The sequence below is a fragment of the Alexandromys fortis genome, unplaced genomic scaffold (genome assembly GCF_014885135.2).
Source record: "Alexandromys fortis isolate MF-2015 unplaced genomic scaffold, M_Fortis_MF-2015_v1.1 scaffold_68, whole genome shotgun sequence".
NCBI lineage: Eukaryota > Metazoa > Chordata > Mammalia > Rodentia > Cricetidae > Alexandromys > Alexandromys fortis.
In genome coordinates this window covers 8,268,882-8,284,289 of record NW_026067948.1, presented here as the reverse complement: position 1 = coordinate 8,284,289, position 15,408 = coordinate 8,268,882, and the positions used below count along the sequence as shown (strand labels likewise).

Sequence of the window (15,408 nt, the reverse complement as noted above, 5' to 3'; positions counted from 1 at the left end):
ACTCAGCGTGCAGGTTCTGACCTTCCCCCTCTATTACCGCTGAGGGCTCGGCCTCTTTCATCCCTTCTGCCGCATTCTTTGCCTGCATTTCTTCTTTCAAAAGCTCTTTGGTTCTGTTCCTAGCAGCCGATCCTCTTGATATCCCATCTAGGGAGGGAGTGTAAAGGAGAAAGCCCACCAAACGGCTTAACTTTCATATAGTAAATGGGAATGTTGGCTCGAGCTGAGCGGCCGTCTGTGCAGCAGGACAGTCCGTGGGCACTACGGGAGCACAAAACGTTTGAGTCATGTCTGTGTATGTCTGGATTCCGGATCTGTGTCTGAATAACACAGATCTGCTTGTCTGAACCCTGTTACGATTATTCAGTGCAGCTACTCAAGCCCAAAGGTATTGAAGTTCTAACAGAGAGGCTGCCAAGGCAGAGAGTTTGACTTAAGTTCACAGATACAACACAAAGGAATAAAGAAAGACGGTTTAAAGCTGTGGTGTGTTAACAGCCACTATCTAGAAGTTAATAATAACTTGCCATCTCAGATACGGCTGCTAAATAACCTACAAATTATATCAGAGCTTTTCTGTCCTGGCTCACATAACCCTTTTAAGATGAATATAATTTACTTATTAGCACTATATACACAGTGAGATCTTCTTTAACAGCAGAAAATGTGGAATAATTGGCATCTTGTCAGAGAAATATGAACAAAGATCCCCTTTATTAAAGTGATCTCACTTCAATATTAACAATTTACAGGAATTAATACCATTTTCCTGATGTGGGCTAACAGTTGTCTTTATCCAACACTAACCTACATTGGTTAGTAGAAGTTATTTCCCTCAGCGAACTCAACTGCAGGAGACATGAATGTGATTATACAGCTAAAGCCATGGCTCTCAGTATGAGACCCTGTCACTTGGTAGAAGGGTGGAGCTGGCGGGTAGACACAGGTAGTGGAGAGCGTCTGGCATTGTTAAATTTCTTGTCATTTAGGGGAAGGCCCCAGCATGCTATTGCACCTACATTCCTGGGACAGTGCTGATCGGGAGAGGATGCTATCATGCCAGAAAAGCCTAGAAACCCTCCTAAGAACCTCTGTAGCACCCTGGAGTCTTGCCAAGAGAGCTAGGTAGAGTGGCTCTGACCTTGAGTTCACAGGGTCTGTGCTGAAGTGGGATCTCTGCGTCATTTTACGTACATTGCCTACCCTCCAACATTTCAGTTAACACAACCAACTACTTTTCCACGCTTGTATCCTCTTCTCGGGCAAAGCTGGAGCAGAAAAGCAGAGCCCTAAGAATAGCAGCTTAAAAGACTTTACCACGACTCCTTCTCTTTGCTCTAGGCAGGAAACTTTTCTTTACTGGACTGATTGTTTTGTATCAAAAGTACAGGAAATGATTTGGTAAACTCTGTCAAACCATTATGAATTTTTTGAGCAGCAACTGGACATAGTGTAGCATGTCCTCATAGTAGAGAATATTGAGGGTCATTAGGTGCCAGCAGTTGTTGAAGATGTGTTGACATGTGTGATCATATGTGTATGCTATATATGTATGTACAAATACACACACAACCATCGTATATGCTTTTTCTTCTTTCTTTTCTTTCTTCCTTTTCTCTTAGTTTTTCAAGACAGGGTTTTTCTCTGTAGCCGTGGCTGTCCTGGAACTCACTTTGTAGACCAGGCTAGCCTCAAACACAAACACAGACATCCATCTGCCTTGCCTTCCAAGCACAGGAATTAAAGACTTACTTCACTACAGCCCCACAGTTGACATAACTATTATTTATCTATCTATCTATCTATCTATCTATCTATCTATCTATCTACCTATCTATTTATTTATTTTGTAACAGGTGAAAACTGAGGCACCAGTCAGTTAGATGATACACCCAGTGTCATGCAGCATGTGACAGAACGAGGGGCCATTTGAGCAAGATCGCACGCTCAGCCATGGAGCTTGCCATAGGATAAGCGAGTTAATTAATTCAGTTCTTGTTGTCTGGTGTTGTGGTTTTGTTTTCTGTCTGTCAGGCTTGCTCTGCTGCATTGGGCCATGAATAAATGCTTTGTCTACAGTTGCTAACACAAAAGCCTTTTCTATGAAAGCTCTTTCTCTTGGCCTGATTATTCCAAAGCAGAGGCACCTGTGCTATCAGAAGGGCATTAGGTCCCTGGGGCAGCAGGCTTAAGAAAGCACCCAGTGGAATGAGCGTCATCCTCAGTAGCCCAAGCCCTGCTGGCTACAACCCTATAACTGGGTTAATTGTTATGATAGTGGCATTCAGAGCAATGATCTCTGAGGTCACAAGGCCAAGGGTTTCTGGTAAAGAGCCCAGAGTTCAGGGTGTAAGGTGAGGCCCAAACAACAAGAAGAAAATGAGGTCAGCCACACAAGTGTTGGAACACCAGGCTGCACTAGAAAAAAAAAAAGGTTAAAAAAAATGTCACACACTGTCAGGCACCCTGGAGAACGGAGACAGCCACGCTGCTGAGTGAGTGACGGGAAAGAACAGGACCCCACTGGGTGGGTCTCTCCTGTAATGCTTCCTAACTGCCATAGCAGCCATTGGGTGCTAAAGCTCTTCTCCTTTCCTGTGATTCCTGGCAGTGAACACCCTAAGGGACGTGCCTTCCTTCCCACCCAGATGGGGCTCCCTCTACAGTTCTCTGGAAAGATTTTGGCTTTCCATTTTGCTCTTTTGGTGGCATTGTTATGTTATGCTGTCCCTGTGGATCAAGAGTTAGGGTGAGGCTTCCGAATGCCTTCCTAGCAGCTGAGAGTGATCTGGTAATTGTGTGATAAGGTGAGCCTAGCTCTAAGATCCCACCATGCCCCCCAGCTGTAAGAATCAACACACTTGGACGGCCTTGCTCCTCTTGTATTGTTTATCAGTTAGCTTGGCATTCAGTCCTGACCTAAATCCAGACCTGTGGCACCCTAAAACCATAGTTGGGCAATGTTGATACATTTTCTGCATTGCAGGGTGCATGAGTTTGTTTGCTTTATGACTTCATTATTTATTTAAATTTACTTCTAAGGCTGTTGTGGTCTATCTTTCCAGTCTGAGATTTTGAATTCTAAATGGGGGTTTAGTCTGTTCCCAAGTCTCTAGTTCTTTCTAGCATATCAAAGGCTTATTTGATGATTTAGACAAAAATTATTCTATAGGGTAGGTATATTTTGCTTGTCTTGTGGAATATAGACGCCTTCTGAGTTTTGTAACTATAAATAAAAATGCACACATATTGTTTTGATTTTAACCATGGCCAGACCTTAAAAAGTTCTCATTTCCAGAGTTCTGGAGCTGGTAGCTGCCTCCCTGGTCAGCTTCTCTTATTCAGACCATAATAGTAGTATTTTGAACAAATGGAAAAATAAATGTATTATCTGACCTTGAATGTGTAAATGTATTAAAGAAAATTGACCCATAAAAACATGCCTTCTTTTCACAGTTCAGATTTATAAATGAGGAGATCTCAGCTCCATCACTGTGACAGAACTTTACAGGAAGAGCCCAACGGGGGTGAGACGCAAAGTCGGGGAGAAAACTTGAAATGTCAATTCGTGGAGCAAGTATGTTCATGGAGTTCAGCTTATTTAGAGTTTCCTGCTTTTCCTCCCCTAGCCCCACCCCCTGGTGAGCACTCTGAGCCAACCACAGCGGAGGAGGAAGTAACAATCAACCAAAGATCACTAGGCACAGAGACCTGGGTTGGAGAGAAAACTAGGGTCAGATACAAAATGTGAGTCTGGAGTATTGTTGCATGCTCTAGTCCTAGCACTGAAATGGGTGGGTGCAGACCTTCTTGTGAGACCAGTCTCGCTAAATACCCAGTTCTAGGGCAACCTGAGCTGTCCAGTCTCAGATAACAAGCAGAACCTACGGATTCATTCAACAGAATCAAAAGCAAAGAAATGAATGACAGGAGTCCAGCAGGCAGGAGGGTTAGAGAAGTATGACCTTATTTCTCTGTTTTCGTGGTGGGCTGACACTGCCGAAGGAATCCCTTAGAATATCAGCAGAAGTTGCCTTTCTACCTGCCTCTTATAACCACTCTTCTTAACTGTCTACATGGACTACTGTCTAAGTCCAACATGTAGCCTTGGCTGACCTAACACTCTGTAGACCAGGCTAGCCTCGAACTCACAAAGACCCCACCCACCTCTGTCTCTGGAGCACTATCACACCTGACTGTGGCAATGATCTGACCCCTGAGTTGGCTCTTGCTGCTGTGCCTCTCAGGGAATATTACACCTCTCCAGACCTCAGTTTTTTCATGATTAGAGGGCTGAGGAGAGAGCCAGGACCTCTCTCCTCAGATAAAAAAGTCACTAGTACAAGGTAACTCTGTTTGCTTTTCCCCATTACTAGAACTCCTTGCTTTCATGAGATTGAGCTAAAAGCAGAGAAAGATATATAATTGATAACTGAATATTTTAGGTAAGAGAGTGAAATAAACACCCTAAAACGAATCATGAAAGTTCACTTTATTTCAGTTTGAGACCTATTGTTGATTTGTGTTTTATCTAGCATTCTCAGCTAGCAAATTCTAATGGTTACTTTTCATAAGCGTAAAGCTTTTAATTTATTAATTTTGCTTTTTCTGTGTAGTCCTGGTTGCCCTGAAACTTTCTCTGTAGACCAGGCTGGCCTCGAACTCAGAGACCCACCTTCCTCTGCCTCCCTAGTGCTGGGATTAAAGGTGTGTGCCACCACCACCCAGCTACATCTTTTTATTTGCTACCTTTAAAAGGTCCAAAACTCCCAAGTGTTGTCTTCTCAATAGGGTGTTACAACAATCACAGCTGTCTCATTGTTCCGGGATTTCGGTGGAGGAAGTGGGCTTAAAGGATGTGTTAATAGCTGTTTCTGTTACCGTTGTCTTGGTCTTCATTATGTCTTTAAGGTTATATTGGCATGTAAGTGTTACACAGTTAACATGAAGAATTTATTAGTAATGATATCAGCAGAACTCCAAGACGAGCCAAGCTAAAGGAGCCTACCTCATCTCAAGCATTTCTCCGACGAGGATAATTTCACCGATATTTATTGTCAAGCTATTCATCTGATGTATTTCTTACAGCCGGCATACCAAGAGATTTTAGGGAATACATCAAAGAGGGCTGTGGGGGTGGACCGCACATTGTGTTCTCTTAACAATAGTTGGCAGCCGGCAGCATTCCTTTCCTCTGCGCTGACTCTGACCTGCTCCAAGGTTAAAATAAGGAATATGTGATCCAGTGCTCGCTTCACTTTGAAAATATGGATTTCTCACAGTCAATGAAACCTGTGTGCCCCTTGACTGTGTAAACAGCAATGAGTTGGCTACTGAGAAAATCAAGAGAGACAAGCTAGTGATACTCTAGTGTCTCTAGAGAGCATATTAGCATCAGGCCTCAAATACTTTGATCAAGGAATCTCCTTCTAGAGTGTAAGCACTGCAGGGTTCTGTCTCTCTCTCTCTTCTGTCCGTTGTCTCAAAGGTCTGTGCACAGTATTAGATACTAGTAAGTGATCCTTAGTGGAGGAGCCAGCTGAATGGTGTAGAAACACCCCTCCCCCATCTGGGTAAAATACATACATACATACACACACACACACACACACACACACATATATTTTGCTTAGTCAATAGTGATGAATGGTAGGAAAAGTCATTGAGCAAAACTCAGAATCAAAGTAAAACCCAGGACACCTAGGCCATGCTGCCGCGGGCAGAAAGTAAGAACTGTCAAAAATGCAAAGAGATGGCACAGGTGTTCAATGGTACAGGATTTGCTCAGCATGCACAAGGCCCTAGGTTCAGTGAAAAATCAATCAATAAATAAGCAAATAAAAGTGCAGACTGGAACATTTGTGAAATGAGGTTATCACTGGCCACACACACACACACACACACACACTACATTGTGGGTCATAAAGCAATTAAAAGTTGATATGAGCACAATATATCTGTTGCAGTAAGAATTAAAGAGTAATTGAAATACTAAGATAATTTCAAACAGAGGCACAAACTCACAGTACTTGTTTTGAAATGTTTCTTGTTGAAGAACATGCATTTAAAATCAAATTTTGAAGAAGGAAGCCAGCTGTAATGGCACATATCATTAACCCCAGCGCTCAGGAGACAGAGGCAGGCAGATCCCTTAGTTCAAGCTCAGCCTGATCTATAGAACAAATTTCAGTACAACATGGGCTACACAGAGAAACCCTGTCTCTACAAAATGAAACAGAACAAAACATTTTTTTAAAAGAAGGCAAAAAAAAATCACATGAAAAATGTTTTTCAATAAAGTTTTTTTAAATTTATGTGTGTGTGTATCTGTGCATGTAAGTGGGTTGCCTACAGAGATGAGCAGAGAATATTGGGTCCCCTGAAACTGGAGTTGCCAGTGGTTTTGAGCCTCCCATGTCAGTTCTGGGAGTCAAACTCTGGTCCTCTGCAAGAGCCCCCAAGTGGTTTTAGTGCTGAGCATTCTCTCTAGCCCCAGTGGAAGTATTGCTCTTGAATGCATGTAACATAGAAACACTTAAACGAGCAAACATGATTTGGTGTATGTGCCAATGTTCTAAGAGTGTATTAAACATAGCACATGGGTTCATTTTTTGTAAATAATAACCTTGAGCCCCACTAGGAGGGAGGCTGACTCAGATAACTTCCTAAAGTCAAATTACTGTACTTGCCCACACAGGCCTTCTTAGTCATTGTTCACAGCATAGCCACCTGTGAGGGAGATGTTGAGGAAGTCGTAATAAGCAGACTGTTTCACTGCAGCTTGGGGAAATACACTTCTAATTTTGCCCAACCAGAATCACGGAAAGGGTGACTGTGATAGCATTAGAAGGGGTTTCCTTTGATATCACAGGTTCTGTCTCTATACCTTAGGAGAAACAGAGAAACAAGCCAATCACTATTGAAGATTGTTCTTCACTAAGAAGAGAAAAACAGCATAAGCCTTCTGTTATCTGCATCCTCAGGGAAGGAGGGGCTTGCATCAAGACTACACTTTTCAGGCCGGTGGTTTCTGCCTCGTCTGAAGCATTCAGAACTGTGTGTTAACTAAATAAATGACACTTTACACATTTTGGACTGGAGTAGGTGCTGTTATAACTAGGAAATCAGAAATCTGCATGCTAATCTCTCTGCTCACATAAAGTGCAGCTGATAGTTCAGCCTCTGCAGATACGGTGGCAGATTTCTGAAAATGAGATAAAATAAAGCAGTTGGTTAAAGCGGTATAAAATACATAAAAAAAAGGTATGTGCTACCGTGGAATTCTTCAACCACATTTATGATATATTTTGGATCTTCTAGTTAGAAAAATTTAGAGACCACAGAGCTGGGCTCTTGCTTGAGTTTGTGCTGACAGTCCTGGCTTCCTAGGACCTCGGGATTGAAGAGTGTATGGGTAGATGTGACATCTGTGGCTGGCTTTGGACTAGATGCTCATGGAGGTGAAAGGTGAGTCCCATCAATCATTAAAGGAGGCTTTCATTTCTCTTGTGTTTCCACAACTTGGCCACAAATCCGAACAATAGAAGCAATGAAACTCAACATGGCCATTCCTGGCCATTCATCACATACTACAAGGACTAGAGAATGTGGTCAGACTGCTTCTCATTAACAATGGCCATGCTTGATTTAAACACTATAGTGTTCAAGTGTTCACAAGTGTGACCTGAGTAAATCATTTCTGTGTGTGTGTGTGTGTGTGTGTGTGTGTGTGTGTGCGTGTGTGTTTTCAAGACAGGGTTTCTCTACGTAACAGCCTTGGCTGTCCTGGAACTCGCTTTGTAAACTAGGCTGGCCTCAAACTCACAGAGACCCACCTGCTTCTGGCTCCCCAGTGTTAGGATCAAAGCACCTTTAAAATAAATTCTGTTAAAAAACAAATTCTAAACAAAATTGGGAAGATTAATCTCAGAACTTAAATGAGAATGAGAAAATGGCTTAGCTTACCTTATAACAGAGTTTGACAACAGAATCTAAAGAATACAAAAAAAAATATCATGGACCGCAAAGGGGAAAAAGATTTGATATGGACTTATCAAATCACTAATTCAGATTAGCCATTTTGCTAGTGTGGCTCTTTTTGTTTGCTTTTGGCAGTGTCTCATGCAGCACAGGCTAGACACAAATTCACCGTGTAGCTAAGGGTGACTTTGAACTTCTGTTGCCCTAGCCTCTAAGTTACAGGCCCACACCACCATACCTGGTTTGCAATGTTAGGCACGCATACTCTAGTTTTGGGCATGCTCGGCATGCCCTCTATCAACTGAGCAACATCCCTGGCTCCGGTTTCGTCATTTTGCCTCCTATAGAACGCATAGATAATAATGAGTTATCTCAAAAAAAAAATGCCTGGAATGTGGCATTTCAAGTGGTAATTGTGTTTCTTTAATTTTTTAAAAGTCAGCTCCTTTAGGGCAGAAAAGTACTATAAGAAAACAACTACTAAAGTTTTTACATACAGATGCATAGTAAAAACTAACCACAAAGAGGGGCCTTATATTTAGAACAAAAACATCAAGTTGGTGGGGGGGGAGTTGTTCTTATAATTGCTTCTATAGAATCCAAAATGCCCAGCGTAGGCAAACAGCAAAACATTTATATTGAAAAGTAAACACAGAAAATTTTAGCATTAGAATTAAAACCGATGTGTTTAGAGTTTCCTAATTACCATAAATAATTAAAAACCAGTAATGACTGTAAGATTATTTAAAGTATATACTCCTCAGGTCTTGAATTACTGCTACATGGTAGGAAGCCTTTTTTGGCTCCCTTTGTTCACCAGTATCTAACAAATGCAAGTGTTGTGACATGGCCCTTTAGAGGAAGCTATAATCCTTATAGATCTTTGGAAGGTACCCACAAGTCAGTGACGAGTTAGTTCTTGGTTCATATTTGAACTCCACGATCCTTCCCTGCTCTAAGGGTATTTTGGACTTGAGGCAGAGGAGCAATACCCATGCCCAAGGAAAGTGAACCTGATTCACTTTCTCCAGCGAACTTGAATCAGGAGCACAGATTATTAAGGCCTATAAGGTTCAGGTTTGTGCTAAAGAAGAAAGAGTTCAGAAAAGCCAGCGGTACCCAGAGGGAAACTGAGTAGGGGCAAGTGCAAGAGGAGAAGGGCTGATGTCAAGGGAATTGAGCAGACGTTCTAGAGAGGTTGCCCCCATAATGTCCCATAAGTTTTATCTGTAGCTTCTACCTTCTTTTCTCTGAACTTTGAGATTTCCTCTATTGGGGCAAAGCCGAGGTGCTGGGATAAACTCTCCAGTCTTGTGCATGCTTGGCCAGTGGTCCGCCACTAAGCTGTACCTCTAGTCTCTCTAGGGTTTGCATAGAAATCCCAAGTTTTGCCTAAGTACTAGATTGTGAGTTCAATGTAGGATATGGAGTAAAGGTAAAACTTTGATGAAGGAGGAAGATTTCCATATCAGGGACAGATACTTCATCATTTAGGTTTCTCTCTTTGGGAATTTGTTAAAACAAACTCACAAGACATATGCATATGTATATGTGTGTGAGTGTGTGTGTGTCCTTGGGATTGAACCCAGGGCCTCATACATGTTAGGCAAGAGCTCTACCACTGTGGCACACCTTCGTAGCCCTCATCTTACTCTTCGTTTTGAGACAGGCTCTTATTTAGTTGCTCAGGCAGGCTTCGAGCTAACTCTACAGCCTATAAGTAGGTCTTATTTTCCTTCCTCAGCCTCCCATGGGCTATTTATATCTCAAAAAGCAGCAACGAGATAAAAGATGTCCAGTAACTTCTGTAGGTCACATGATTTTTACTAGACCAGAATCTGATTTCAAGCACATAATTGGATTTTGTTTAGTCAAAACTTTAAAGTTTTGTGACATTCAGCCAAAATTCAAAGCTACAAGTTTCTTAGTGTATAGAAATTGTTTTTGCCCAAATAAGCATGATTTGACACAACTTGTACTTTCAAGAGGAATAAGTTAAAATAAATCTGTAATGAGACACCATCCTCTGTCTACAACTCTAAAGATAAATCAAAAGTCTCAGAGTTGACGAGAATTTAAAGAAATGAGTTCATCTCCTGCTTGCCTGCCTGAAATTCGAAGGGAACCGCATCAGTATGCACTCAGCAAACACTTATTGAATGTATCCCAGATGTCAGACACTGTTCCAGGCCCAGATATTCAGCAGTAAATAAAATTCCTGCCAGAATGCTGAAGAAAACCCACATCCTTTTAACAGCGTCATTGCCTTTCTCAGACATACGTTGGATCCTTGTAATAGAAGGACCACTCAGCATTCAGCATGCTGTGCTGCCATTGCCAGGTGAAGAGAAGTTGCCAAGGAGTCTCTACAGTGGGATTCCTCCTAGGAAGAGCACATAGATAGAGGAAGCGTAGCTCAATGTTTAGTATGTGCTTGGCATGTGTGAGGCTCTGGACTCAATTTTCAAGAACTAAGAAAAGCCCACTGCCAAAAGAACTCAAAATAATATTAATACCATCAGAAACAGACCAAAGCAAAAGATGGTTAAGGCTGTATGTTGACATTTTGGATAACTTTTCTTTTTTCTTAGTTGTCTTAGTTTGTTTGTTTTTAAAGACAGGGACTCATATGACTCTTGCTGTCCTCAAACTCACTAGGTGACCTTGAAGCCAGGGTTGACCCTGGGAGAGGACCCTGGCAGGATTATCATTGTACATGTTTGATGCTGATGGTGACTAGAAAATATTATTATGTTTTGTCTTTGGATGAGTCTGTTGTAAGGAAAATGCACGAACTTAAATTGTGTCCCATCTATTGCCTTTTAATTTTTCCTTTGAAAAGTACAGGCTGAGTGGGGAGATTGGCGAGGAATTAAAGAACACCTGTAACTGTGGCACTCCGGAAGCAGAGGCACGAGGGTTAGACATTGGAGATTAGCGTGGGCTACTTAGTGAGAAACATCAGGAGTGTGTCAGCCTGGCAAATGTAGGAAGACCTTCCACCACAGCCCCTAAAAAGAATGTTTATAGAAAAACATTAATTCAGTTACAGGCAGGAAATGCTGAACAAAAACTTACTATGGTGAATCCTAAAAACCAAACTTTATGTCCATAATCCTTTCTGTATTCATTTTAATTCAGAAAGAACAAAGCAACAGAAAATTTGTATGGTACATTGTATGAACCACATAACAGGAAGTTCAACCATTATTTCATAAGTTGGTAATGCCAGGAGGGGGTTGGCACATGCCTTTAATCTCAGCACTTGGGAGGCAGAGATAAGTGTAGCTCTGTGAATTCCAGGCCAACCTGGTCTACAAAAAGAGTTCCAGGACAGCCAGGGTTGTTGCACAGAGAAATCCTGTCTTGAAAAAAGCTAAAGGAATTTAAAAAAATAGTTGCTAACCTCTCAAGTTTGGAGTATTTAGAAGAGTGTGTGTGTATTGATCGTTTTTTTTTTTTTTTTTTTTTTTTTTTTTTTTTTTNTTTTTTTTTTTTTTTTTTTTTTTTTTTTTTTTTTTTTTTTTTTTTTTTGCATCTAGATATCCCTGGGGTGAAAAAATAGGAGTGCCTCTTTCAAGCCCATTCAGCAAGCTATGAACTCAAGTGGATTGCTCCAAAACTCAAACTCTAGCACTGTATACACGATCACATCTATTTTCCTTATATTAAAATTTCCCCAAATAAAATTCACAATGTTTCCTTTGCCATATGGGGCACATTTCAAGCAACAACAGCATCGAATGACTCATGGCTATAGTACTGGGAGATTCAAGTTACATCTAACTGCCCTCATCCCAGATAGTTCTCTTGGACCAAACTATGGAGCTTCAATAAAACTTGGAAGAGCCCATGTGACTGACCTTTCATTAAGGGACTTGGAACTCAGCTCGGGTCAGTAAGAATCAGGTCTGTGACTTTGGGAATACAAGCGGGAGATGTTCTCATGGCTGTTGAAATTACAGAGAGCAGAGGCAATTGGAGAATTACTTCTTCCTTGGGGGATGCCGCATGAGTACAAGATGGAAGAGAACGACTCTTAGCAGAATGAAAATTATATCTGTAAGCTATGAAAGCTAGCATGTTTCCTTCTCTCTCAAGATAACATGGGTCAGGTCTTTGGTTCTGATGTACAACTGAGGGAGTAGTGACAGAATTTAACATGCATAAATTGAAAAGGAGTTTGGTGGTCTATCTAATTGATATGGTCTGCAAGGCACCAAATTGACTCTGAGGCTAAGAAGCAGGTCTTGAGTCAAATTTTGACAGAAGTTCAAAGAGGAGAGTCATATGGAATTATACAGATAAATGGATGCTATTGTCTGACAGCAAAGATAAATAATTTACTTTCCGAAATACTGTAATCAGAGAGAGGGGTTTATTATAACTGACAGCTTCTTAGGATCTTGTAATTTGATATATATTTATACTGGTCTATAAAACTTGGAGGACATTTCCCCCCACATTTACTGGGCACTTAGATTTACTAGATTTCCTTTTCACTGGGCGGGTGATGGAGAATATTTGTTACATGCTTAAAGTGCCTTTTGGTTGATTTTGGCGAAGCCTACTTTATCTAATGACTGCACTAGACAGTCCTTTATGTCGAGGGATAGTCATTCATTTATTTATATTTCCGGGAGAGCGAATCTAAGCGCGCTAAGTAAGTGCTTCACTGAGCTACATCCTTCTTTCTTTTTGGATTTGCACAGGGTCTCACTAAGTTGCTGAAATTGATGTGAACTCACTCTATAGCCTTCCCAGGTCTTAAACTTGTAATCCTCCAGCTTCAGGCCTCCCAGGTAGATGGAGTTACAGATGTGTATTCTCTTGCTCAGCTTAGAGTAGTACTCTTAATGACATTGCCTAAAGAAATTTATACATGACTAAAATTATGGATATCATACTTAATTTCCCTTTTCTTTTCACCTACTATGAACTATTTTGATGGTCAGGGAAGCACTTCAGTGATTTAGAGTGAAGGAGCAGACCGAATGTAAAGAACCAGCTTACTGTCATTACATAAACCCCACTTTCCTTTCAGTGAAGGCCTTTCCAGGGACATTTTCTGAGCATCTGTTGCACAGAGAGGAGAACCGTGGCCCCTAAGCCAAGCTGCGTTCTCTGCTTTCACTCTGATGGTCTCAGCAGCGGTGCTGTCTGTGTGCATGGTCATGATATTTCCACAGGAAAGCACAGCGGACAGAAAAAGAAACACCAAGAAAATAGATTTGTTTCTGCAGATGGCAGGAGAAGGGATGGGGTACCTGGATGTGTTTCATGACGCAGCTCACAAAATCCTGTTTGCTCTGCTGTTCAGACTTTCACAGGCCAGAAGGTAGAAGATTGCCTGTTTACAGGACGACTCCCTCAGGAATCAGTGGGAGACGTTCAAACACACTTGAAGTCAATGTGCTGACAATGATCAGGGGAAAAAAAAGATGAACCCCAGGAGCATCTGGGCTGTGTACAAAGAGCCATCACATCTCAGACTTGGGGAGTGATATATGACCCACCTGGAAAAGTGCATTTAGCTTGGATAAGCTTGATTCCAGAAGTACAGGGATGGTTGGAGAGAGTTAAGAGAAAATTGTTTTGAATGATGAGGTGACTAGGGAGGCGAGGTTGGGAAAGGGGCTTGGGAGGAAAGATTAAAGCGACTGACCAAGGAACTTTTAAGATTTGTCATGATAAGAGCCAACAAATATTTGAGAATAGCAAATACCAAAGAGACATTATTTGGAGTGGTCAAAACTATGGCAAGAAAGCAATCCTGCAAATGCCAACATTCTGGTTCTATAAGGGGAAGAGAGCAAAATGAAAAAAAAAAAACTAGTTACTCTGGAATATTCTCTAGAGAGTGTAAGAAGCTTTAATTCATATCCCATTTGTTGCAAAATACAAAGAAAGCCCTGGGTGTTGGGGGAAAAAGACGATTATAAGGGATGGGTGGTGGATTATGTTACTAGAGACATTCTCTCCTGCTTAGTATTTCTATAAATCTATTAAATACGAAGCACTAATTTATGTTGAACCTTGCAGTACAGTGAGGTTTAAAGCAAACTTTGAAAGAACCCATTATTTCACAGTTTGCCCTTGGATCCCTTACTGTCACCGGGGAGAAGACAGTTCTTAATCTGCTGTTTTCCAAAAACAATTCAATTAAAAATAATTAAAAAAAAATCTGAAATCCTGCCCATAAGGGTTAATAGCTATAGAGGTGTCCAACCGATATTCAATCACAAAACCTCAAACGCTCTTTTCATTAAGCCACTGGTGTCAGTTTCTTTCCCCTAGCTAAACCAAGATAATTGTTTTGGGGCTAATTTCTGAGGCCATTTAATAATACCGCCTGCTAGACTTTCCATGTAAACTCAGCAAGCAGACGCATCCGGAGTAATAGAAAAATACTTGTGCTCATTTTATAGCTCAAAATTATACTTTTCTGTATGAAAGAGAACTTGCTGTTAGGAAGTGGCAACTGCCATCCTGACCAAGCTGGGGAGGTGGGGCTAGCAGACAGAGCTGACTCTGCAAGAAAGGCCCAGCTTTCCATCAAGATTTGTATGTAAATTCTGTCCGTTCATATTTTTACAGATAATGACATGGATACAAAACACATCAAGGACTTTTCTTTTTTTTTTCTCAGTCAGCAAAATGATGAACAGGGCACCCAAAAGATGCTATGATATACTTTGACACTGGGTCATTCATATAAACGGGCTTCGTGTTTTTCTTTTTACAGGTTATTCTGAGTCCTGCATTTTAACAGCTTATTGCTCTACAGATTATGACTCAAGTGTGAACGTGAACTACAAAAGAGGTCATCGTACCTTTAGTTTTGTTAAGGGGCATGTTTTGCATTGTTTTCTTAAGGAAACATTACCCATCTTTTGGAAGAACTGCTGTTCTTTCAGCTTGAAGGAAAAGCAACTCACATCCTCCAAACCCTTGGCAGGGCCAGGGAGATATGCTTTTATAATCAACTAACCACAAAATTAAAATTATGTAGATTGATCTATAATTATTCTTTCGTGTAATCTGCGATGACATGTAAGGGTAAAGGTATGTTTTTGAAAAGCTGGCCTCCAGAGAACATATGTTTTCAGGTTTGCAAATCCGCCTTTCTCAACAATCGTCAATGACTATAACAGAAACAGTCAAGAAAAATGCTCTGTCGGGTAGCATATAAAACGCATTTTTCTCCCGCTACTGTCGTCTGGGTTCCATAGATTGTCCTGTGAAATTCCCATTTGTGTCAATGGAGAATCCAGGCACAGGGAAGAGGAAACCCAAAACTCTCACAACAGTGGCAGACATCTCCAGGCGAAGCCAGCATGCAAACCAAGTATGTGCTTTAAACCTGAGGTATTGTGGCGATCCATTATCCTGCAAGAGCAGCTGAACTCCAGGCCTGTGTGCATTTGT

At 41.2% G+C, this 15,408-nt stretch overlaps 1 protein-coding gene and 1 long non-coding RNA gene across 3 annotated transcripts in view; one reads left to right on the top strand and one right to left on the bottom strand.

The window, feature by feature from the left end:
• Adgrl2 (adhesion G protein-coupled receptor L2) overlaps positions 1-15,408 on the bottom strand; it is a 256,854-nt gene that overhangs the window by 224,352 nt on the left and 17,094 nt on the right. The window lies entirely within an intron of this gene.
• LOC126506122 (uncharacterized) lies at positions 2,430-6,251 on the top strand. The gene is made up of 3 exons (XR_007593117.1): positions 2,430-2,495; positions 3,457-3,577; positions 4,912-6,251. It is a non-coding gene; the product is annotated as an uncharacterized lncRNA (long non-coding RNA).